Raw genomic sequence first — 25,013 nt, 5'->3', positions numbered from 1 at the left:
CCAGCCTTTAAAATTTACCTCTGGAGGCTGGCGGGATGGCTGGATGGTTAAGAGGACTCGGTGTTGTTACTGGTTCATTTCCCAGCACCCACGGGGAGGCTCACAACCACCTTTAAACCCAGTCCCCGGGAATCCAACATCGTCTTCTGATTTCTAAGGGCACTGGACATGCACGTGCTGCATATGTACATGTAGGCAAAATGCATAAAATAATGTGTTTGAATCACGCCTCGCATCCAGACAGACCACACTAGGCCAGTACAGTTCCCGGTGTTGGTATTCTGTCTAAGCTCCACCCCCACAGTTACCGGGCAACAGCCAAGTATGCCTGATTCACTGTTTGCCCCATTCTCTTTCTCTTTGCTCTTTTGATTCTTGCTCTTACTCTCTTGCTCTCGCTTTCCCCCTCTTCCCCGTGTCCCTTCTCTTCCCATTCCCCTCTTCCCTTCCCTCCATGTGCTCACGTCCGACCTTTATTCCTCTCCTCTTCTTCTCTCATTAAACCTCTAAACATGGAACCATGTTGGCCCGTTGCGTTTTGTCCGGACACGAGCTGAGATTTCTACCCCAACACACAGGAGAGAGGTTTATTGGGGGGGGGGGGGGGACAAAAGGGAGCGACAAAGATGAAGAGGGGAAAAAGGGGGTGAGGGTCAGGAAGGGTCTGCCTTTTATTTGGGCAGTGATGTAACCTCTCAGGTAAGGGTGGAAGGTGGGCCAGGTGGACTGTAGGAACGTATGGCAATTGCCAGGCAACAGATGCGAGGGTCCCTGTCGCCTATGGGTGACGTCACCATCATCACTGGATTCAGAGGCGACCTGCCGTTCCTGATGCCAACAATAATAATTAAAGGGAATCTAAAATAAAAACTTTAAACCCCTCTGGAGGCTGGAGAGATTGTTAAGAGCTTAGTGGAAGGCACTGGTGACACACACCTTTAATGCCGGTTCTTGAGAGGCAGAGGCAGGTGGACCTCTTGAGTTTGAGGCCAGCCTGATCTACACAGTGAGCTCCCAAACAGCCAGGCCTACACAGAGAAACCCTGTCTTGAAAAAACAACCACCTACCTAACAAACAACCAAAGCAAAGCACACAGGACCTGATAGAATTCCCAGCACCTACATGGCAGCTCACAGTCATCCCCAGTCCCAGGCCATCCACTGCCCTCTTCTGGCGTGCAGAGGTACTGCACACACACGCGCGCGCGCGTGCGCGCACGCGCACGCGCACACACACACACACACACACACACACACACACACAGGCAAAACAACACACCATGTGAAATAAAAAATAAAGGTTAAAACAATTCAAAAAATTTAAACTCTGATTTTTCTCAATATTTAGAAATAAAATGTAAGGATACAAAAATTAAAAACAATATCCAGAACAAAAATGAACAGTTTCCAAAATCTTGTTTGTCAAGAACAAGCCTGGGAATAAACACTTGAATTAACTAACAACTTCTTCTTCTTCTTCTTCAACAACAACAACAACTTCTTCTTCTTCTTCTTCTTCTTCTTCTTCTTCTTCTTCTTCTTCTTCTTCTTCTTCTTCTTCTTCTTCTTCTTCTCCTCCTCCTCCTCCTCCTCCTCCTCCTCCTCCTCCTCCTTCTTCTCCTTCTTCTTCTTTTCTTCCTCCTCATCCTCCTTAAATATATCGTTATTTCCTTCTTTTCCTTCTGAAAATCTCATTTAACCCATGGACCATGATATCAATCAACTCAGGAATGAAGTATCCCGGTTACTAAGAGTCAGCACACGACTTTACAGTCCCAGCACTGCAGGAACCAAGAGGAGGGCTTGGAATCCATCAGCCACTAAGCAAGGTCTTCTTGCAGTCTCCAGACCTGAAAGATATTTGCATCCTGTCAGGAGGTACTCACCTGTCAGGGGTGGACAGCTTAACTCTTCAGTGTGTGTCAAAGGGTCAGGAAATGTTACAGTAGCATAGACCATCCTCATTCCCCCACCCCCCTGGTCCTGGAAAAATGTTACAATAGCAATTGTACCTTTTGGGGTGTGTGTGTATGTGTGTTTGTGTGTGTGTGTGTGTGTGTGTGTGTGTGTGTGTGTGCGCGCGCACGCGTGCGCAGTGGGGATGTTAAGAATCACAGACAATCCACTGATTGAATTTAAAATGGCTACTATTTTTGTGACAGTACACCAGAGACACCACCACCTTGGGGCATGTTTTAATTTTCTTTTGTATTCAGGCTTTCCCTACAAGTCACCAGAGCAGATTAATTAAGCCAGAAGAGCTTTTAAGAGCCTAATTAGCTGGAACTCACTTTAACATGCTTGAGGACCATCTAGGTAGCTGGTTCTCTGTAGCAGATTGGTACAGGCAAATGCCACACTTCGTCTTGCCCAGAAGGGCTCACAGTCCAGGCTAGGGGGACACAGAGTCACCGCTCATCCTTGCATTCCTTTCAGGAAGTCCCTGCAAAGGTATCTCATGCATTGTTCAACTGCAAAGACAAATGCCAGCTTTGGAGCCCCTAAGAAGTCCCCAACATTGTCATCTTAGGGGTCGGGGGTCCTTGGAAGTGTGCCAGGCCTTTGGAGTTTCTGTGGTGGTGGTTTGAAAGAAAATGGCCCCTGTAGGCTCACCAGGGAGGTATGGCCTTTCTCCAGAGGGTGTGACTTTGTTGGAGAAAGCATATCACTGGGGGCTTTGAGGATCAGAAGCTCAAGCCAGACCTAGTGGTTCCTGTCTCCTCCTTCTCCCTTTGGATTAAGGCGTAGATCTCAGCTCCTTGAGCAACATGTCTGCTTGTGTACCACCATGCTTCCCACCATGATAGTGAACTAAACCTCTGAACTGCACACCAGTCCCAATTAAATGTTTTCCTTAAGAGTTGCCGAGGTCTCTGGATATTGGTGGAGCACACATTTAATCCCAGAACTCAGGAGGCAGAGGCGGGTGGATCCCTGAGTTCAACGCCAGCCTGGTCTACAGAGCAAGCTCTAGGAGAGCCAGAGCTACACAGGGAACCTCTGTCTCAAAATACCAACAAACAAACAAAAGAAAACAAACAACAATGAAAAAGGGGTTGGCACAGTCATGGTACTGTCTTAGGGTTTTATTGCTGTGAAGAGACACCATGACCATGGCAACTCTTATAAAGAAAATCATTGAATTGGGGCTGGCTTACAGGTTCAAAGGTCTATTATTAGGGTGAGAGCATGGCAGCATGAGGCAGACATGGTGCTGGAGAAGGAGTTGAGAGTTCTACATCTCCATCTGCAGGCAGCAGAAGGGGACTGGATCAATACTGGGCTGAACTTAAGTATAGGAGACCTCAAAGTCTGCCCCCACAATGATACCCTTCCTCCCACAAGGCCACACCTCCTGATAGTGCCACTTCCTATGGGACAAGCATTTAAACACAGGAGTCTTTGGGGTCATACCACCACATAGTATCTATTCACAGCAATGAAACGCCAACTAAGATAGTTTCTGAATAAGTAGTAGGAGGAGGAGGACATAACTACCCTAAATGTGGAGAAGGTTTTATTGTAATATAAGAAAGCAAACAGGCTGAGCCTGACCAGCACACTAAACCAGACCATGAGAGGAGACATGAGGAGGGCGAGCAAGCAAGAGAACAGCCACCCACCAAGAGGTGGCCCAGGCCAAGGGGCCAAGAGGAGGTGTAGCCAAAGTGTCTGGATTATATAGGGAAAATCGGTGGGGAAGGGCAGCCCAGCCGCTAGGCTGGAGATTTCAGGGGAGGGAGAGGGGTGTGCCAGCCATACCCTGTAACAGACAGGGACTGAGGGATGCTGGGAGAACCTGGTGGCCAGGTCAGCTTTAATATGTGAATAGGCGCCTCAGTTAGTCCCACTTTTGAGACCTAATGGTTTCAACAGGAGCGAACCCTCTTCACCCACAAGTTCTGTGGTTTGAATATGTTTGGCACTGTTAGGAGGTGTGGCCTTGTTGGAGAAGGAGTGGCTTTGTTGGAGGAAGTGTATCAACGGTGGGCGTGGGCAGTGAGACCCTTCTCCAAATCATATGGGAGCCAATCTCCTCCTCGTGGCCTTCAGATGCAGAACTCTCAGTTCTTCCTACACCATGCCTGTCTGGATGCCGCCATGCCCCTTCCTTGAGGATAATGGACTGAACCTCTGAACCTGTAAGCCGGCCCCAATTAAATGTTGTCCTTATGAGAGCTGCCTTGGTCACAGTGTTTCTTCACAGCAGTGCAAACCCTAACCAAGACAAGTTCCCAGTGAGAACTTAGTTGCCCGGATAGAAGAGCTCATGTTCTCACAGCCTCGGGAATGATGAAGAAAAAGCGTATTACTTGGATTTCTGATTCCTTTGTGAGTGTCTGTTTTCTCTCTGCTGCATTTAAACGCTGTTTGGAAACAAAGTGTGGGAACGTGAGACAGCGGCTGCCACCGTTCAACCCAACAGTGTAATTAGTGCCTTGCGTTCTGAGCAAGAGAAGGCTAGACACTCTAATTCCAGAGAGCCACGAATGGAAGTCGAGTGAAGCTTATGGGGGAGAAACATAGCAGGGACAAAAGAGGAGACCCTGAAAGTTAATGCTCCCGTGGTTTGGGGACCAAAAGGAAACCCTGAAAGTCAATGTCCCCATGGTGTTCTTCCTCTCTCTTTCAGGCAACATCAACAGTCATGAATGCTTTCTTTTAAAAGACTCCGGCTGCATTGTTGACCTATAGACTATACGTTGTCCTCTGGAACGCCCTGTGGTGGGTGATGCCTGCTTTCTGGCTGTCTTGAGAGGAAATGGAAAGTTTAAATCACGGGCTTAAGTACCAGAACCAAGAATTAAACTGCGGTGACAAAGCAGTTCCGAAGGTCACGTTGCAATGACAGAGGGAGCTGGCATGCTCTCTTCTTACGAAGATTGGTTCTCATCTCGGCTCTAGCCATTTCATCCCTAGGTCTAGTGTGTCCCTGGGAGAAGGGGACCTCCAAACCAGTTCAGCAGTGAACCGTTTGAGCTGGGACAGTCTGAGAGGCAAGAGCACGTGGTGGCCTCTTGTCTACAGATGTTCCTCCATTAGGAGGGAGGGGACTGAAACGCAGATGTCTGGACACCCCCTGCTGCTTCTTTTGTTATGCAACATGGCTCCTAAGCCCAAGCTGCCTAGAAATAGAGAGGCACTCAGAAGGTATTTACGGAGCAGGTCCTGTAAATACTCAGGTGGGAGGAGTCATGGGCAGAGCCGGGCTGGGGGACAGTGGTGTGCAGTCGTGTGTGAAACCATTGCACTTCCTTCCCCACTAAGGGCACAACTCACTGGGGAGGCTGACATTAATAACACAAGGCCAGAAAGCCGTGGGAACCCGGGGCTTAGTCCAGTCCAGAGGTTGAGGAGGGCTTTGCTGAGAAGGTGAGTAATTCAGAGAAGACTGGGGAGGTCTGGAGTAAGGGTGGGGACATAGGGAGGTATGGGAGACTGGCACAGAAAGAATATTCCAGAGACAGGGAACGGCAAACAAACAAACAAACAAACAACGTCAAGGAGGACAGGCTGCTCCTAGGTGTGGTGGAGAAGAAAAGTTTATTGTTGATAAAAGGGAGAGAGCATAGGCAGAGGCAGGGACATCTGGGAGAGTTCACAGTGGACATGACTGAACCATGTGAGGAGAGAGGCAGCGTGAAGAGGGACGAGCCAGGAAGAGGAGAGGGTAGGCAAAAGGGGTGGGCAAGCAAAATGGCTGGATTACATAGGGAAGGGCAGCCCAGCCCCTTGGCTGGAGAAGCTTAAGATAGAGGTGTGGAGTGCCAGTCACACTCTGTGACAGGTAGGATGCTGGGAGAACCAGGTAGGTGCTGGGAGAATCTACTTTGATATGCTAAATAGGCATCTCTGTCAGTGACTTGTCCGGGTTTGAGACCTAACAGTATGGTCTAAGACCTGGAGGGAGGAGTTTGGGGCAATGTGGGAGTGGGTGGGTCCCACTGCATTTAAGCTTTTATCTTGCTCTTAAGGGCAGAGGATACCTGGAGCAGAGATCTGCCACACTCAGACTTGAACATCTGGTTAGCTGCTGTGGCTCCCAAGGGGTTCTTGAGATCCTTGGGGTCTGGGTAGCAGAGACAGAGCAGGGCGGATGCCTGAGAGGTGATGCTGTGCCTTTCACCATAGCTAAGGACTGGGACCAGCTTGGACGCCCACCTACAGATGGATGGGGGAAAAAAAGTTCTAGGCACGAATAAAATCATGATTTTTGTGGGAAAATGGATTGTGTTAAGTAAAATAAGCCAAGATCAGAAAGCGTGTGTCTGTATGTGTGTAGTCAGGGGACCGTCACAGGGCTCTCTGTAGCCCTTGCTATCCTGGAACTCTCTCTGTACAGCAGGCTGCCTTGAACTCAGAGATCCACCTGTCCCTGCCTCCCCAGTGCTGGGTTTAAAAGCGTGGGCCACCACCAGCCGGAGGAAGATATATTGAGGGCGCAGGACGCATGTAACGGATGGAGAAGGGAAGACTGTGTCGGAGGAAGGAAATTCACAAGAGTGACTAGAGAGAATGCCGAAGGATAATGGGAAAGGGGGGGCAAATCAACTAGAACAAAATATAATCACGTGTGTGCACCGAAATGCCAGAATAAAACCTATTACTTGAAAATTAATTAAAAAAATTAGAATATATAGCTTTCTCTGGCCATGTAGCCATTTGTATTTCAACATCGGAAGGAAAAGCAACATTAGGTGCCTTCTTTGGTTTGGATACGTGGGGATTCAGGAGGCCTTACCACATAATATACAGAAGTCACTCTTTGTCACATTGGACCTCGCATAATCTTGACCTTTCGCCTCCATACCACTGACACCTCTCACAGTATTTTACAGTGATGCTTCAGTACAGCAAGGGTGAGAGTTTGGCCTGGCTGCTGAGCCACCATGCTGACCGTAACAACAAATATGGAGACAGTCCAGGTGGCTGGTCGGTGGTCACTCAGAGTAAGGTGGACCCGAAGATAAGATTGCTTTGAGGAGAATGGCCGCCAGATTAAAGGGACATAGCTCCTGGATTCCTGAAGTATGTTCACCCCTGACCTGCTCAGGGTATAAGTGTTTGTTTGTCTGAGTTGTCACGTGACTGCGTAGCCAGTGACTTAGTAAGTGCCATTCTATAATCCCACTGATGTATGATGGGGAGTTGCTGAAAATTTAGTGCCTGCCGGACCCTGCTCTACACCATCCGTTTATGCACACTGGTGATGGGGTAGGTAGGAGCCATCATTTTATGGATGGTGAGACAGGAAGCTGTGAAAGGTGACCCCTAGGGAGCTCATGCTCCCAGTCCAACACCACTGCTCTGTTCTGAAGATAAACGCACCATCTTGCATTTTACAGTTGGTTCTTCTGACTTAGGAAGCCTTCTCGCATTGAGAAGGGACTGTTCTTTCCCTGTGACCCGATCCCTCCTACAACCTTGCCCCCAGATTCTGCCAGCACTTGGCACTTTACTTTGTAACACCAGACTCCTTCATGGCTTGCTACCCCTCAAGTGCCCCCACCCCCCCACTTTCTTTGTTCTCCTGCCTGCTTAGTGGGGTTTGTGGTAGCCTGAGGCAGGGGAGAATAGGAACGCTGTTATCTTTTCTGGACTTGGAGGCAGCTGGCTTGAGTGATGAGTGACCCTTCAGAGGTTGGGGATCACAGGGGAATGCCAGTCCTCACATTTCTCTTTCCTTAACCCCAACTTCTTAGTGTCTCAACATGGTTGACTTTCCGCATTCTGGAGTCCTCCTGGTCGCCACGAAGGCTCTCTAGCCCATGATTGGGACAAAGCCAGGGGCCAATGGTCCCCCTACTCCCAAGAGGAAGACTACCCCACAGCAGGACTGACCTCCACGTCATAGAACCCTTGATAGGAGAACTTCATGGGCAGAGGCTTCTCAGAGTCCCCACTCTAATGCTTGTAACTCACATGTGGACATGAAATGTCAGAGTCTGCCCAGGCCACCCTGAAACCTCATACTGGCTGAAGCTGAGAGCCTTGAGCATGCTCCTTTCCTAGCGGGGCACCTCCCCTCCCCAACCTAGCTCTATTCATTCAATCCTAACTCCATCTCCATGCTGTAAACGCAATTCCGGCTTCTTCCTTCCCACCCAACTTCACAGAGATTCATGAACGACAAACACAAATTGTATGTACTTAAAGTGTGCAATGTGATTCCTTGCTGTATGTACATATTCTGAAGTGACTATTGCAATCATACTAATTAACACATGCTTCATTTTCCATGTGCCAAAAACTATTTATGAGCTATTCTAATCAAATTGATAGGATATAATGCATTATTAACTATTGTTGTGAAGTAGTACCATTAGTTCTCTTTTTCTTTCTTTCTTTCTTTTTTTTTTTTTTTCCTGGAGCTGAGGACCGAACCCATGGCCTTGTGCTTGCTAGGCAAGCGCTCCTCCACTTTCTAACCCCTGCTACCCTTCTCTCCCGTGTCCTTATGAGCTCAACTCCTTTTGATTCCATACACAAGGTCACACAGAATTGGTTTTTCCATGACTTGTGAGTTCATGGCCAAGTGGCATCCTATGTTTCTTGTTTCTGTGCCTGGCATATTGAACTTCACATAATGTCTTCTAAGTTCATACATGTTCCTTCTTTTAAAAGGTGAACTGGAGATCTTTAGTATGAGGCTGGAGATCTGGCTCAGGGCTTAAGAGAGTGTGCTGCTTTTACAGAGGATCCTGATTTGATTCCAGCACCCACATGGCAGCTCTAGTAACTACTTGTATGCACTTTTTAAGCCTTTGGGGTGTTTGCACAATGTGATATACATAAACTCTGAATCTCTCTCTCTCTCTCTCTCTCTCTCTCTCACTCACACACACACACACGCACACACACACACACAACCAATAAAATAAATATTTTAAAAGTAACTAACAGATGAACTCTATTCTATTGATTTCATTGTATCAGAATTTCCCCATCCATTGATCTGTTAACACACTTAAATGTTCTGTACTTGTTATTGTGAGTTAAAGGTGTAATTAAACAAAATATCATGTATTTTTTCAACATGTTGATTTTATTTTTCTTGAATATATACCTTGAAGTGATATTGCTAGGTTATGTAGCAATATATATTATTTCTATTTTCTAATTTATTTTAAATTTTATGTGCATTGGTGTTTTGCCTGCGTGTGTCTGTTTGAGGTGTCAAAAGTCATGTAACTGGAGTTACAGACAGTTGTGAGCTGCCATGTTGGTGCTGGGAATTGAACCCAGGCCCTCTGTGAGAGCAGCCAGTAGTCTTAACCATTGAGCCATCTCTCCAGACCCATAAACACTTTTTTTTAAGTTTTTTTTTTTTTGGTTCTTTTTTTTTTTTTTTTTCCCGGAGCTGGGGACCGAACCCAGGGCCTTGCGCTTCCTAGGCAAGTGCTCTACCACTGAGCTAAATCCCCAACCCCTTTTTTTAAGTTTTGAAGCCCCCTTTTTTTTTCCTGTAAGAGTTGCATCAGTTTGCATTCTGATGGAGGCTGTGTAGGAATCTTCTTTTCTCTGCTTCCTTATCAACACTGTCGTTTGGCACTTTGGTGACAGCCATCTTACCAGGTGTGAAATGACATCACTCTTGTAGTTTTGACTTGCACCTTCCTAATAATTAGTGACGACGAGTATAAATTCACAGACTTGTTGGCAGTTTGTATGTCTTTTAAGAAATATCTATTCAGGTCCCTTGCTCACTTTGAAGTCAAATTATTATGCTTAGTCTTGCTGTTGATTTCACGAGTTCTTCGTACACTTCGCATATTACTTCTTTATGTGTGTGTGCCTTGCAAATACTCAGTGGCTCACCTGCCTCTGTCTGCAGGAAAAGATGGGTTTGGAGAGCAGACAGGGTCCCAGGCCAACCTCTCTGTGGCCTTTCATGGGTCTCTGCCCCAGCTCCAGCCCCTGTGCCCCTGCCCCAGCCCTTGTGCCCGTGCCCCAGCCCTTGTGCCCCTGCCCCAGCCCTTGTGCCCCTGCCTCTGTGCCCCTACCTCAGCCCCTTCCCTTTTTGTCTTTGGCTTCTGCTGATTCTGCTTTTTATCCTTTTTCTGCATCTGCTTTTATTCAGCTGTTTTCTTTTCTTGCATCTTCTATTTCATTTATTATTTTTAACCACATATTTAAACCACACACACACACACACACACACACACACACACACACACACACACACTGTAAATGCCTTGCATGTATGTGCACACATACATATACTAGGGTACGTATGTGGAAGTGACAACTGGGGATTCGGTTCACTTCCTCCACCGCACGGATGCCGGGAATTGAACTCAGGTCATCAGGCTTGGTGGCGCATTCAGTTCATTCAGGTGGCCCTGTGTCTTTCGTCTATGGTTTCTATTGTGGTCCTGATTCTCTTCGGCTTCTACTTTCTCCTGCCTCCCAGGTCTCTCTTCTATGTTTTCCCCCCCTCCTCCCCCCTCCTTTTCCTTCCTTTTCTCTCCTTTGCCACCCTTTTCTTCCCCATCTCCTGTTGCCTGCTGTGTCTGCGCTGACCTCTGCCTTTTCTGCTGATTTAACTTTTTTTCTGCTGGCACTGTCCCCTCTCCTTTTTTTCCTTCTCCAGCTTCTTCCTCATTTCTACTTCTCCATGTCCATCTGTTTCCACTATCTACTTCTGGGCGGGCTGTTCTGCTTCAATTTCTGACATCTTTGCTCCTTCTCTGTCCACCTTTACTTTTATGTCTGTTTCAAGGCTGCTTAGATCCTCCTCTGCCTCCTCTCGTCCTTCCTCCTCTTCTTCCTCCTCCTTCTCCTCTTCTCTTTTTCCTCCTCCCTCCTTTTCTTTTCCTTCTTGTTCAGTTTTGAAGGCATGAGGCAGACATCTGCCTCTGTTCACTTTTTCCAGGACTTTCCAGTTTTCTTTTAAAATTACTGATTATTACCATACATTGGGGCGTAATATACACAGGATGTGTGTGCTGCAGCACGCACGTGGAAGCCAGAACAGGATTGTGCAGTTGGATCCCGTTTTTTCATCTTCATGTGGGTTCCAGGATCAAACTCAGTTTGTCAGGTTTGAGCAGCAAGTCTGCAACCCACTCACCCAACTTGCTGGCCCGAGGACTCTCTTTTTCTTTTTATCTTGTTCTTTTCTTTTTAAAAATATGTTGGAGCTTGGAGTGGTGCTTGCCTTTGATCCAGCACTTGGAAGGCAGACACAGGCAGATCTCTGTGAGTTCAATGCCAGCTTGGTCTATAAATCAAGTTCTAGGACAGTTTGGGCTACACAGATGTAGAAGAATATTAGTCCAGCACCATGACGGCTCTGACAAGCGATCACATCCAAATGCCTTCTAGATCTGTGTGATCTGTCTGGAATGAAGACTTGACACACACCTTTAATCCCAAACAATGTAGGTAAGCTTAGTTTGTAGAAGAAAACAGCTATGTTTGAAAGCGATGTTTAATTGAGGGGTGGACAAAGCGAAGAATGAGGGAAAGATTTGACAGGAGTTAGACATAGGATACACCCAGCTCCCAGGAGAAGAGAAAGGAAAGAGAGGCTACTTAAGAAAGCAGGGCAGAGGAACACACACACACACACAAACACACACACACAGAGAGAGAGAGAGAGAGAGAGAGAGAGAGAGAGAGAGAGAGAGAGAGAGAGACAAACACAGAGAGAGAGAGAGGAGACAGGGACAGAGAGAGAGAATGAGACAGACAGACAGACAGACAGACACACACACACACACACACACGGGGGGGGAGAGAGAGAGAGAGAGAGAGAGAGAGAGAGAGAGGTTTTACAAAGACAGGTTGCAGGTAAAGACAGAACAAGCCAGAGAATGAGAAGGACCCAGAAGTCTAGAATACATTGCCAAAGTTAGTGTTAGGGCAAGCAGAGCGATTCAGCCAGAAGCTGAAAGAAGCTGGGTTGGATTATTAGGCTTGGAGAGGAGTTTGGGCTCAAACAGCTGAGCCGAATCAGCCTGTTAGAGTTCAGAAAGAGTTAGGAAGGGTGAGCTTATTCAGCAGTAAGCCTCCAACATGGCAATTACATCTGGTGAATAAAAGTTACTTTTATATACAGAGCAACACTCTTAAAAAAACAAAGAAAAAAAAAAGAATATATCTTACTTAGAGTTGTTGTGATAAATATGATCAAAAAACACGGACAGGAAAGGGTTTATTTCACAAACACTTTCATCCTCTAAGGAAGTCAGGCAGGAGCCTGGAGCAAGAACCTGGAGACAGGAACTGATGAGGGGCCATGGACAAGTGCTGCTTACGGACTTGCTCTCAGAGTTTGCTATGACACTCAGGACCACATGCCCAGGGATGGCACTGCCCACAGTGATCTGGGCCCTCCCCATAACCATCAATCAATAAAATGCACCCCAGGCCAATCTAGTAGGGGCATTTGATCAATTAGTATTCTCTCTTCCCAAGTGACTCTAGTTTGGGTCAAGTTGACATAGAAACCAGACAGCACAGAATAGATTCTCAGTAAAATGGAATATACACAGATCCCTTTCTTTTCTGTTTTCCAGTGCTTAAGAAACCGTTTGGTATTCATGCTCTCACATGTTCAAGAAACACCCCTGACACCAGCAAGATAGAGACCTGGGGGAAAGTGTTGTAAAAATATAAAAAAATAAAATGCTGTCTTTTATCCCCTACTAGGTCCATCACCACAGTGCCTCAAGATGTCTGGTAGATATCTTGCCAGAAGCACACATTACAATTCCTTGGTGGCCCAGACTAGCTGCCCCACACTCTCTTACACTTAAATCTACACATGGAAGAACACACAACACAATAACCTTTGATTCAATTGATACGATATAATTGCCAACCTAAACATACAAAGCCCTGTACACATCCATCCCTTAAGAACATTCATAACAACCTGTAAGGGTACAGCGTGGAATCTTAACGTCAGCCTCCACGTTGTCTCCACCGCAGCTTTTCTCCCTCCTCTCCTGTCTCTTCTCCTTTCCGATCCAGTCTCCTCCTCTTCCTTCAAACTTCTCTCCCGCCCATCCTTCCTTCTCGTCCAATGACAGGCCTCCTTCTATCCTGTACCGGCCCTCACCTGTACTTTACAAATTCAGTGGGGAGAAGGTTCTGGTGAAGTCACCTGAGTCCGGAGCACATGACTAGGCAGCCGTCAGCAGGGCAGTGGAATTAGCATCAAAATACAGATAACTCCAGGGCAAACCACAACAAGAAAGCCGGTAGACCCCTGTCAGAAAAGAACAGTGCTACTCAGGATAGTAGCTGGGTGGAGAGGGATGGGTGTGGAGCTGGTATTCCCACTCAGGGCCTGGCACAGGTCTGGTTCCCCCAAGCTTCTCCTTCCTTAGGGAAAATTCTAGTGACCCCAAGTCCCGGGCAGAAAACCAATAAACCCAGGAACTCTTAAAGACTAAAACCAAACAAACAAACAAACAAACAAACAAGTAAGCAAGCAAACACCTTCACATCTCAGTCGGTAGGCTGAGTGTGCCGCAAGGCCACCAGGCAGTTAGGCTCTTCTGGGTTCCAGCTCCTGAGCGGAATCCATTTTGGTAGCCAGCCAGGCCCCGGGAAGGGAAACACCAGGCCTCCTGAGCCAGCGTTGGCAGGGCCTCCCCAGGCAGCTGGGCTCCAGTCAGTCGCACAGGCCCCTGGAGAAAGGAACTTGCCCAAATTCACAGTCTTGTCCCTGGAGAGAAGATGGGAGTGGTACCTAGGGAAACTGATTATAAGTCAACCCCAGGAGGGCTGTCTCGCTGGTTTCACTGTCCATCCTACCCCCAGGGTCCACATCTGCCCCTAGCACGTACCAGGAGCTCAATCCACGTGCTTACAGACATCTTCAGAGCGGGTCCCAGGCCGGAGCCTTCTCTGCTCTCAAAGGTCTCCCATCCCAGGATGTTCGTGGGACTGTAGGCTCCTTCTGATGAAGTAGCTGCTGTCCTGAGAGTAACAGGCTAAAGGATGCTCAGAGGATAAAGTGGCTGGAAGTGGCTCCGGAAGGGACCGGCTTGGAGCTTGCAGGAAGGAAGGAGAGGCTACCCTCGAGGGCCGCTAGGCGTGGGAGAGACCTAGGCTTCCCTGGGGAAGGGTTCTCTGGGAAGTGTACCGTTTGGCTTTTCACCCAACTTCTGGGCCTCTTGGGATGGATTTTCTGGGAAAGGCTTGCACCTCTACGATGAAAAACTGCTCTTTTTGGGTAAGTTCCTTCCCTCAGAAGGTGTGACTTGCAAGGGCCGATAGCCCGAGGTGCGGAAGGCATGGAAAGGACTGCCCCACCGAGTCTACCCCTTGGCTTTGCAGGGTGGAGAAGAGAAAGCACTGGGGGTAACAGCCGGGAGCCGTTTGTAGAGTAGTGGAAGGCGTCTACACTGGAGCTGAACCCGGAAGGTTGGAAGTGGGAGCTGAGAGTGGAAAATAAACCAGGTCAGAAGAGGTCTCCTCCCCTTTGGTATCTTTTCCTACCTTCTCCTCCATTTCTTCTTCTCCCTTCCCTTCCCATGCTGGCTAGTTTTTAATGTCAACTTGACAGAGGCGGGAGTCATTTAGAAAGAGCGAGTGTTAATTGAGAAAGTGCCCCCACTAGACTGGACTGTGGGCAAGCCTGGGGTTCATTTTCTTGATTAACAATTGATTGGGTGGGCCCAGGTCACCCTGGGTGGTAGTGTCACCCTTGACAGGTGGTTAGAAAGCGGGCCAGACAAGCCACTAGGCAGCCTTATCCTCTGCTTCAGCTCCTGCCTCCGGGTTTCTGCCTTGAGTTCCTGCCACTTCCTTGGTGGTCTGTGATGTGGAAGAGTAAGCAAAAGAAAACCTTCCTTCAAGTTGCTTTTGCTCGTGGTGTTTTATCACAGCAATGGAAACCCTAACTAAGACGCTTCCCTTTCCTTCTCTAACTTCCGGTAGGAAGGACTGAGTTAAACAATCTTTGGTCCCTATTAAAAAAAACAAAAACAAAAACCAGTCATATCTTGCTCAAATATTATTCTCATCTCCCCACATATAGGTAAGGTATTCCAGTGTACATCTGAGTGGTCACTTTGTTCCCTTGTGTTTTTGTACAAAGACTACCTGCTTGTGTGTTTAGAATGCACGATGCTGTAATGTATGCAAATTATATGTATGCAAATGATATGGGGTTTTATGCATCTCACTCATTCTGCTTGTCTTATTTGGCAGTGAAGCTTTAAGATTGTTCCATCTAGACAATGTAGCAATCCTAATTGCTACAATGTAGCAACCCTAATTGCTACATTCCTCCTGTACCCAAAGAAATGCCCCCCCCCCTTGCATTTTGCTTGCCTCTTTCCCTGAGTTGGAGTCCCATATTTCCCACAACTGGTTCTTTAGGTCCGGTGATGGTCTTGCTGGGATGAACCACGCTCATTAGCTGCAACCTGAGAGCTTGGCTGACAGCGGTGGAGCTAGAGTTGAGTGGCTGTGCTTATAGGCTGCGGACTCTCTGCTCTTTTAACTACAGCACAGTGACTCATGGGACAAATGTTAGGTCTCAGTCCTGGCTTTGAAAGGACAATGCATTCTTTATGCATAATAGGAAGTTTAGGAAGCAAACCCAGGATGTCTGTGTTCCTGCAGGTCCTCTGTGAGTAAACACAGTCTTTGGTTTGATGTGGAGACAAGGTTGGGGGAGGGGCAGCACATACACACACACACACACACACACACACACACACACACACACACACACACACACACACGCACGCACAGCAATTTAGAAGGAATGGAAAGAAATGAGAAGGAAGGGCCTAGAGCTGGTGGCACTTGCCAGTAATTTCAGTACTTGAGGTTGAGGGATGCTGGGAGTGCAGCCAGGAAGACTAGGTTTGAGGTCAGCCGGTGAACTTGTCTAAAAAGAAAAAAAAGGCATGTGTGTGTGTGTGTGTGTGTGTGTGTGTGTGTGTGTGTGTGTACGCGCTGCTGGGTGCAGTGGCAGCTTCTGACAGGAAAGCACACAGACACAAGCTGCTGTCCTTTTTTAGTGGAAGTGGCTCTTGGGTGTGCCTCATGAATTTTAGGCAAATTTGTTTTCAATTCAGAGAGGCTGCTGCTTTCATCACGCGCCCACAGCGCTCCTCCCTCAGCAGTGTGACCGTCTGTCTGTGTGGGTAAAGATGTTGCAAGGGAGTCAGGCAGGCATTCAGTTTTCATCCTGGCAGCCTCCAATCGACTTGCGACGGTGGAACCTGACTGCAGGCTGGCCCTGGCTACACTGGGAACCTTGGTAGGGGGACCCTCTCCCCGCCCCTCCTGTGAAGTGGTTATGAAATTCCAGGCATTTCCTCCTCCAAAGTCAGATCCAAGGGCTAAGTCCGGAAGGCAGGTTAAAGTGCTGGGGTCCCAGGCACCCAGAAGTCCTTTCTAGTCACTCTTTCTGTTCTCTTCCCAACCCCTTAGGCAACCCTACCAGTGAAAGGATGTCGTCAATCTCCTCCATGCCAGCCAGCGTGGCTTTTTGCATAGTGACATCAGCATGGGGTGTCCCCGAACTGTGGGGCCATCTCAGTCACCGCTGAACTTCAACCTCCACGGCAAAGTGCAGCAGCCTCCGCCAACCATGAAGGCAACGGAGACTGAGCGAGAACTAATCCAATGGCAGGAGCTAGGGAAGACCTTGGATCATCCGCGGGGGTGCGGTGGACAGAGCGGAAGCGGTTTCCTCAGGTTCAACACTGACGTCCCCGACAAATTATTTGCCGTGAGGGCTAACTCCAAGCAGCCTTTGTTAGAAGCATAGAAATAAACACTTCCCAGTGTAACTCGGGATGCTTGGTTCTGAAGGAGGCCGAGGGCTACAGAACTAATGCTTGAGCATTTGCTCTGGGCCTGGCTTTGTTCGAGGGGGCGGGGTCCTACAGATACCGCCATCTTTAATCCTCACCGCAGTCCTTGGATGTTAGTCTCCACCAAGCAGGAAAGCCACCTAAGGTTCAAAGAGGCGAACTGCATTGTATAAAGCAAAACAGGCCTGGTTTCCAGCTTGAAAAGCTGCTGAGAGAGGCCTCCTGGTGTAGCAGGGGCCTTCAGACTCGAAACTCCTCGCTTTTTTTTTTTTTTTTTTTTAAAGCCCAATCCCACCCTTTCCAGGGCACGCCTACGGGATCTTGGTATTTTTCTGGAAAGCTCAACTACTTTTCAACTCTCCGTCCCGAGAAAGCTGGTGGGTGTGTCATAAAAATCAAACCGAATTTTTTTAAGTAGAAATCGCGCAACTGGGCATTTTGTGATGAAGTCGCTGTTCAGATACTGACACTGCACTTGGGTTAACAGACATGACAGTGGAGGCTTCAAAAAAAAAAAAAATCAACCCACTGACAGATGTCGAGAGTGGAAAAAAAGGACCCTGCCCGTAATATAGTGAATTGCTGTATTTAGGCCTCCAAAGATTCAAGAGCATACCTTCGCCTTCATGATTGACTTGGAAAGAAATAGAAATTAGGACCACACGAGCCAAATGCACCGAGTTCTTGTAGGCACCCTCAGGCTGTGCGAGGGGCAGCAAGCTCTGCGAGGCCTTCTCACCAACCACACTTTCCTTACTCTCTGTGATGACTTACATGGTGCTAGCCTGTCAGAGCCCCCTCAGGTTTCTTCCCCGTCCCAGAATTTTGACTTAACTGGCATTTATATCCCTCTGACAAGACCAGCCATTCCTCCTCCAGCCTTTGTCCCACTCTATCTCCTTCTGGGGACTTTTCTCCTCCAAGATCTGGATCTTTGTCGTCACCTAGGGCCACCATAGTCTCAGGAAAGCCTGCTTCTATCAACCTACCCAAAGGGCCTCTCTTGGGGCTGGGAAACAGCACAGAGGGAAAGCATTTGCCTGCCTGGGTTTGATTTATAGCGCCCCCAAAATAAGATAAACGAGGGATCTCTTTCTACCACCCACTTTGATCATTCTATCCACCCACTCTCTATCCCGTAATTCGTCTCATCTATAGCAAGCTCTCTCTGTATATGGTTGTTAAGAACAGTGTTTACTGCTCTCTCTTCCTTTGGACTGAATGCTTAATGAGAGCAGGCCTTTTCTTTCCTGGGGTCTACACTGACAAACATACGTGTGTCTAATGTGGAATGAGCAACTGAGAGAGAGAATGGCCAGCTAAACTACAGACCAGGAACGAAAAGACTCTTCTCAGAGTCCTTGCCTGGCATCTGAGAGGTCCATTGATCTTCCAAAGCCTTTAACCTATCTGAACCCCAGCTTCCTCCTTAGAAGCTGTGAGGGAAGGATGGGTGTGGAAACTCCATGGATACCACCTAACCTGTATCATCTGTGCTCACCAGGGCCTGGCATCTCCTGGCAGAATTCAGAGGAACAGATATCTTCGTGTGGCTGATTCATATGTTTCCATTTGTCTGTCAAGCAACCTCCTGAATACTGAGCTCCTAGGGACTGGGGTCTATATAAGGAGGCAGGAGCTTACTCCTTGACTTAATTGGGGACTAATTAGTAAGCAATGCTAACCAGCCCTTTATTAGTCATGGGTCTGATGAGCTGAAATGAAGCAAGGCTGAACACAAAAATTCCATTAACTCTAGCCCTATTCACACCCAGTGTCAGCCATGCCACTTGATGGCTTGAAGCAAGCTGCCTTTCATTTATCGAAGTCATTAATTTTGTAGGGAGAGACAAAGAACTCGAATCTCTAAGCATGCAAGCAATAATCGCAGTTGAAGACAACCTATTCAGAGCCAGGGACTCTTAGCATAATAAAAATTTCATAAAGATCAAGAGAGAGGTAGCCCAGGCTAGAGTCATGAAGAAGACCCCAAGATTCACACTTGCTAAGAGACTTTTTATTGTTTTGTATTTTTTCTGTCTTACTCGTTATCCAAGTACAATCAGGACGCTGAATCCTGTGAATGGTATAGTCTGGATAGGCAGGAAATCAAAACAGAACACCGTCTACTTAGGCTGAGCTGAGTACGACATACTCTGACCTGCCTGCAGGAGGATTTGTGTACTGGGAGTGGCTGGGAGAGGGCTTTGAATGGCAGGGCTGCGTCAACAACAGACACGGCGTCGTTTTCAAAGCTGGCTGCACAATGAGCCCATTTTTCATATTTCCTATGTAATTGACACCGATACCTCTCCCATGGAGTGTGTGTATAGGTCCGTTTCTCCCTGTCTTGAACCCAGAGTTTTGTGACTTGATGTATGGAAGAAACGACATGTGTGTCTTACTTAGGGTTTCTATTGCAGTGAAGAAACACCATGATCATAGTAACTCTTACAAAGGAAAACATTGAAGTGGGACTGGCTTCCAGCGCAGAGGGTTCATCTGTTATCATCATGGCGGGAAGCATGGCGGCACACAAGGTAGACATGGTGCTAGAGAGGTTAGCTGAGAGTTCTACATCCAGATAGGCAGCCAGAAGAGGGAGCTACACTGAGCCTGGCTTTAGCTTCCGAAATCTCAAAGCCCACCCTCTCTGGCACACTTCCTCCAACAAGGCCACACCTCCTCCAACAAGGCCACACCTCCTCCAACAAGGCCACACCTCCTCCAACAAGGCCACACCTCCTCCAACAAGGCCACACCTCCTCCAACAAGGCCACACCTCCTCCAACAAGGCCACACCTCCTAATAGTGCCTACCGGGACCATCTTCTTTCAAACCACTACTATGTGAGTCCCAAGACTAGAACAAACATTTTCCTCTCTCGTAATATTTCCCCCCTTAGAACCCAGTCCCTGTTCTGTGAAAAATCCTTGAGCAGCCCGTGTGGAGAGAGCTCATGAACATGTCATGCATAGATGTTCTGGTAATATGCTGTCTGAAGACCCTGCTCACAGCCGACGTGAGTCACGAGACATAAGTGAAGACAACCCTAGATATTTCTAGTCCCCAGTCTTCATGCCTTCCGAGATGATGCCTAAGCTGGGGGGAAGCAGAGACAAACCACCTATGCGAAGCTGTCTAAATCCTCAACACTGAGAACTTACAAAGCAACAGTTGTTTCATGCCACCCCCAAATAACCGTGTCCTGGGGCCATTCTGTAGCACATCAAGGGTAGCTGGAAGAAGCTCTTCACCTGGCAGCCCTTTGAAGGGTGGAACAGAGATGTGCTCGGTGACAGGGAGCCCAAGGCACAAGGCACTCACAGCACCTTGTCTCTGTGGTAGTTGTATGAGGCCACAGGCAAGCCAGAGACCACCCTTTCCCTCTTACCTGATACTTCCTGAGCTGTTCCTGCCTAATCACCCCCTCAGGCTGGAGAAGCACTGTTCATAATGCTATCCTAGTCTGTTACACGGACCCTACATAGTCTAGAACATTCCATTTACATTCTCCTCGTGAATGCTGGCCATCATTTGGGTCTTTAGTTGGGATGCTGCAAAGAAACGTCCCCCAAACCCCTGTGTATCTCTCCATATTAGCAATAATAAATAAAAAGCCAATAAATTAGAAATGTACTCTAAGTCCAACAGCCAATGGGAGAATATACATCTGAGGGGAAGAAGCTGTATGTGTGTGTGTGTCTGGGGTGGGGGAAGGAGGAGGAGGAAAGTGGGCATTAAGAGTGGGTAACTTTCCCTCCTATTTCAGCTTCAAACATTCGGAACTTCTTTAGGAGTCCTTCACAGGACGATCCTGGCAGCATACTCTCTGCAAAGACCTCCTGCCAGAAGGTTGACATTTGGGACCAAGGTGACCAGGGACAGGGCCGTCAGCTGACTGAGCATCTGCTGTGGAAATCACCACACTGGCTCAAGCTGTGTGTAGACCCAGCTAGGTCCTTTGAGATGGCAGTGTAACCAAGATGGCAGACAGAAGTGAGGGATGTAGACCTTACAGCCGTGCCTGGTAGGAGACAGAAGGCTAGGGGCAGTCTCTACCAGCCCTACCCTTCAGGTCATCGAGTGTTGGATGGTCTGCCACGTGCTGCTGCTGACAAGAGCCGAGTGTGTAAAACCCAGCCCTGACAGGAGCTCGTGCTCATGTCTTGGAAATGTACAAAACTCTCTTTGGCTCTCACTGCTTGTCTGTGAAAACCAGGTACATTTGAGAACATTTAGTATTGTGGACACATGGGCATTCAGAGCATTTTGGCTGAGACTGAATGTTCCCAGCCATGCTTCTTGGATCCTGACTTAATGGGCCCCCATTTCTCAGCAGCGTGAGAAATGGGTTACTAGAGTAGCAGGACGCTGGGGAATGACTAGAACAACATGAACGAGCCTGACTGGACACACTGAAGAAAAAAAAAGCTAACAAACGAGCTTCCAGCGTTATAAGATGAATAAGCCAAAGGGACCTGAATTCCGAGGGTGTTAGAACATTTGCGGCGGCTGGAAATACTTAACTGGGGAGGGATTAGCGACCGTAGCTAATTTATAAAGCAGAGATTCCTTTCTACGGTCTGCTTGTTCTTGGCTGCTCAGATCACCTGATCTCCCTCTGAGGTAGCTTCTTCTGTGATGAGCATCTGCCAGGGGAACAGGATGACCCACGGGCACAGGAGGTTCCCCTCGAGAAAAGGAGAAGGGGCATTCTGTGGGATGGAGGAGTCAGGGTGGTGTGTTTGGGACCCGTGGCCAGATAAGGGACTTACAGCCTTGGCTTTGTCACAGTTTCAGTAACATGAGGGCTGGTCTATGCAGTCCCCTGTGTTTTTCCCATCCCTTTGTCCCACAGCAGGAAGTCTGACGGAGATGAAGATGTCAAGAAATCCCTTGCTTCCCACGGATCCCAGTGCCTTGATGCGGAACAGAGCGACTCAGCCTTCTGGAGCCAGAGTTCCAAAGTCAGCTCAGAGGCACCCGGGGAAACAATTAGCCTCAGCCCCACCTTCTCCCAATTGGCCCTGATTTTACAGCCACTAATAAGGCTGCTCGAGTTCCTAGTCGCCTGGGAAAGGAAGCAACAGAAGTGTTTTCCACAAGGTGATTTGAACTAAGTCTCACAGCAAAGCCGAGATAACCGCGCAGAAGCCAGCCAGGCCAAGATGCCGTCGGAGGTTCTCGATCTGCGCTCATCACCCAACAGGAGGATGCCTGTTCCAACCCAGTGTCTAGAGTCTGCCGTGCGTGCACAGACTGAAGACAGTCAGCTCTGCCGGGGACCTTGCCTGGAGGAGTGGCTCCTGGCCCCTGCCCCTTATGGGGAGGAATGAACTGTGTGACCTGGTCCTCTGTCCCAGGCTGTGATCTTTGTGGTGCCAATGGTGAGCCCGGCGCTGAGACGACATTAGGGTGTTCCAGCCACTTGGCCACACTTTGAAAGAACTTTATTTTTCTGCCCTCTCTGGCAGATTCTGGCTGCTGCAGACTCCCTACCCCAGCCTGTAGCTTTGGGTCCAGCTGGGTCAGTTTTACAGCCAGCAGAGGGATCTGTTATGACCGGGCACCAACAACTGAAGGTCGTTGGTCTTTTTATGTAGAGCCAAATGCAAACTGTTTTCTTGTCCTTTTTTTTTTTTCTCTTTCCTTTTTGTCTTTAGAGTGATGTGTGTTAGATCCAGTCCGGTGCTCTCATCTCACAGGACTGGAACGGGTCAGATGGACTTGCTCAGGGTGACTGAGCAGGCAGAAGGGCACCCAGAAGAATCCAGAGCTCTGAGTCCCAGGCTATTCATCCATGGTGACAGCCGAAGCTAAAAGTTCAAGCCCTTGCAGGGCTGCTTGTCCCCAGCCGATGGCAGACATCAGATGCTCTGCAGGGAAGCAGTGGCCTCCTCCTGTTGCTCTGCAGGATGCTAGACCAGGACCAGGGCTCTCTGGGCACCCTGCTCTGGGCTTTCATCCTGGCTTTGCTGCTGCTTTGCTCTGCCAACGAGAACAGGTCCCTGTCACTTAGTTACCGACTTTAGGAGAAAGAAACATGGGCAGTGAGACTAAAGCACCCTTCCCTTCCCTTCCCTTCGGGATAGTCTACAGGGGGATTATCCCAGTAGAACAGTCCAAAAGATCCCTGCCCTGAACCTCATCTTCACCATCCTCGGGTCCTAGGGTCCGTGTCTACAAAGACTTCCTGGGAAAACAAAACCAGCAAGAACAACCAATCTGGGGAGTGCTCTGCAGAAACAGCAAAACAATAACAACAACAACAACAAAAACCCCCTTCAAACGACATTTATTTAAAAATTACAAAGTATGGGCTGGGGATTTAGCTCAGCGGTAGAGCGCTTGCCTAGCAAGCACAAGGCCCTGGGTTCGGTCCTCAGCTCCGGAAAAAAAAAATTATAAAGTATGTCCTTGGTTGTAAAAAAAAGATCTCTCTCTCTCTCTCTCTCTCTCTCTCTCTCTCTCTCTCTCTCTCTCTCTCGTCTCTCTGTCTCTCTGTCTCTCTCTTTCCCTCTCTGGGAGTGGTAGAATAAGCCTGAAATCCCAGCTACTCAGGAGGATTGCAAGTTGAAAACCAGCCTGAGGAACTCATTGAGACCCTGTCTCAGAGTAACAGAAGCAGAAGGAAATGCTGTACATCAGCAGACTGGAGCTTCTACACTTGCCTGCCCCGAACTTTATCCCCAGCACAAGAAAAAGAAAATGCTTTAACCTCCTAACAGTGAAACTTGTCTTTTTATCTGTTTCCAAAACTTTTACATTCTCCCTCCTACCCCTTCTTCCTTTTACCTTATATACACAGATAAAAGTTTTAAAAAAAGGTTTATTTGTGTTATTTATTAGAGTACACCGTAGCTGTTTTTAGACACACCAGAAGAGGACATCGGATCCCATTACAGACAGCTGTGAGCCACTAGGTGGTTGATGGGATTTGAACTCAGGACCTCTGGAAGAGCAGTCCAAAGTGCTCTTAACCGCTGAGCCATCTATCCAGCCCCATATACAATTTTTAAAGCAGGAAAAAAATTTTAAAAAACCTTCAAGCCTAAAATTTAAAAATAAATAAAAAAGAAAGAAACCTTTCTAAACCCAGAATGTTTTGTGCTCTTTTAAGAACTTCTCCAGCATCTGCTGTCTGATAAGTTCTTATTACAACCCCCCAGAATGGCTACTGGATTTGGACTCTATTCACGTGGGGATACAGAGTTGATTGAGTAGAAAGCTAAGTTGAGAGCCCAGTCATGAACCAGGCTTCTGGCTTCATCCATCAATGGCCTGTTCCCAAGAGCCACATGGACAACAGCAACCAAGGATGATGAAGTAGAAGAGGGCTAGACTCTGGCCTCATCCAGAGAGGTCCCTGATGACTGGACCAGGGCTTTGTAAAGCAGGACTTGTCTCTTGAGCTCCCAAGTAAGATCTGAGTGGACTCATTTGAGAGGTGTGGAGGGTAGGAGGAGGGTCAAGGTACCAGGAGCAGATGGGACATCACGTTCCCCACTGAAGAGCCACAGTTGGGAAACCAGAGACTTTCCCTAGTGTAGGCTCTCTCTGCCAGGGCTGTGTGCCACAAGAATCAGAGGGTATCTGTTGTGGAAATGATTTAATCCTGACCCAGGGTTTCTATACTGTCTTAGATCAATTAGTTCCTGGATAAAAAACACACACAACCTTCATATTCACAATAAGCCTTAAACAGCACAAGAGTTGGACAGCTGCCCACCCTCTATGCTATTAGAATCGACTTTCCTCTTGATAACCCTGAGTTATTACTTAACTGTGTTTCATCTGTGCTGCTCTTAACTCCAATTGGCCAGCCCTCAGGGCCGTGTTCTCCTGACTACTAACCCATGGCAGCTTATCAACTTCCTCTTCTTCCTTCTCCTCTTCTTCCTCCTCACCTTCTTTTTTCTCCTTGTGGTCCTCCTCTGACCCCAAGTCCGGGAAACCTAAACCCCACCTATGTCTCTTCTGCCCAGCTATTGGCTGTTGGCATCTTTATTTACCAACCAGAAATAACTGTGGGGCAGGGTCACAGGTCTACGTGCAGACTCCAGGTCTTGGGGGCCTTCCCTTAGCATTAGACTACAAGCAGCCTCAGGCCAACCCACTATAGGCATCAACACTTACTGGCATGTGCAGCTGTCTTAACACCCCAACCACCCCTTGTTAGAACTCCGGCAGCTCTGAGAAGCATGAAGACCTGGTGGT

General features: G+C 48.0%; 2 long non-coding RNA genes across 3 annotated transcripts; one reads left to right on the top strand and one right to left on the bottom strand.

Moving 5' to 3' along the window:
• Positions 1–1,314: 1,314 nt before the first annotated feature.
• Positions 1,315–14,463, bottom strand: LOC134481097 (uncharacterized). The gene is made up of 3 exons (XR_010056321.1): positions 13,803–14,463; positions 12,884–13,681; positions 1,315–1,850 (listed from the first exon to the last, which is right to left on the bottom strand). It is a non-coding gene; the product is annotated as an uncharacterized LOC134481097 (long non-coding RNA).
• Positions 4,639–21,030, top strand: LOC102549085 (uncharacterized). Of its 2 annotated transcripts, none has more exons than XR_010056320.1 (3): positions 4,639–5,373; positions 6,830–7,029; positions 16,408–21,030. It is a non-coding gene; the product is annotated as an uncharacterized LOC102549085 (long non-coding RNA). The 2 variants fall into 2 exon arrangements; XR_010056319.1 differs by having other exon boundaries at positions 6,344–7,029.
• Positions 21,031–25,013: the final 3,983 nt, after the last annotated feature.

The sequence above is a fragment of the Rattus norvegicus genome, chromosome 11, assembly GCF_036323735.1.
Source record: "Rattus norvegicus strain BN/NHsdMcwi chromosome 11, GRCr8, whole genome shotgun sequence".
Taxonomy (NCBI): Eukaryota; Metazoa; Chordata; class Mammalia; order Rodentia; family Muridae; genus Rattus; species Rattus norvegicus.
The sequence above is the reverse complement of the archived record's forward strand: the minus strand, read 5'-3'. Positions and strand labels throughout refer to the sequence as shown.